We start from the raw sequence: 863 nt of genomic DNA, 5'->3' as shown, positions 1-863 counted from the left end.
TCATTCTGGATGTCCCATTTGGGTGCAGGGACCCAAGCACTTCTGCCATCCTCCGTCTCCTCCCAGGGTGCACACTAGCAGAAACTTGCCTCAAAGCAGAGAAGCTACCACTCAAGCCAGGCATTTGTATATGGGATGTGGGTGTGTGGTGGTGATAGCAAGCCCTCATAGATAAAAAAAAAAAAAAGACAAAGTTATTTCTATGCCAAGGAAATTACTCTGTAGTCTTTCTCTTATAAACTATGTATTGCTGAACCTAGATAATTTTTCCTTTATTTAACAATGACATGAAAATGTCAGTTGAGTTGGCTTTCCTGAAGACCTTGTTTCTTGAATATTAGTGGCTAGCTGAGATAAATTCTTTTCATCTCTTTCTCGCTTCGGCAGCACATGTGCTCGCTTCGGCAGCACATATACTAAAATTGGAACGATACAGAGAAGATTAGCATGCCCCTGCGCAGTAAGGTTTCTTTACCTCCCTGTAGACTCTGCTCTCCAGAGGTGAACAGGGTCCTCTAAACCCACTTGCTGCACACACAAACACCTGAGTGTTGTATTCTCCCACAGGTGTTGGAGACTGATATGGTGCTCTGATTTATATTTACATAATGGCTAGTGACATCGGGCATATTCACATGTTTTGACCATTTACATTTCTTCTGAGAAATGTCTATTCAGATGTTTCTTCACTGTATTTTTTGGAGTTTTTCCAATTCATGTAAATGTTCTGGAAATCTGTAAACATTCAGTGTTTTAATTTTTCCTGCCATCTGTTCATTGTATCTACACTCTGATGTTTACTTTGTTGTGAAGAAGTATCTTAGTTGGATATACTCAAATGTCTCTGTTTTTATTTTTGTGAC

At 39.7% G+C, this 863-nt stretch overlaps 1 pseudogene; it reads left to right on the top strand.

The window, feature by feature from the left end:
- Nucleotides 1-392: 392 nt before the first annotated feature.
- On the top strand, nucleotides 393-460 carry LOC138848211 (U6 spliceosomal RNA; annotated as a pseudogene).
- Nucleotides 461-863: the final 403 nt, after the last annotated feature.

The sequence above is a fragment of the Oryctolagus cuniculus genome, unplaced genomic scaffold (assembly GCF_964237555.1).
Source record: "Oryctolagus cuniculus unplaced genomic scaffold, mOryCun1.1 SCAFFOLD_66, whole genome shotgun sequence".
Classification (NCBI taxonomy): domain Eukaryota; kingdom Metazoa; phylum Chordata; class Mammalia; order Lagomorpha; family Leporidae; genus Oryctolagus; species Oryctolagus cuniculus.
The sequence above is the reverse complement of the archived record's forward strand: the minus strand, read 5'-3'. Positions and strand labels throughout refer to the sequence as shown.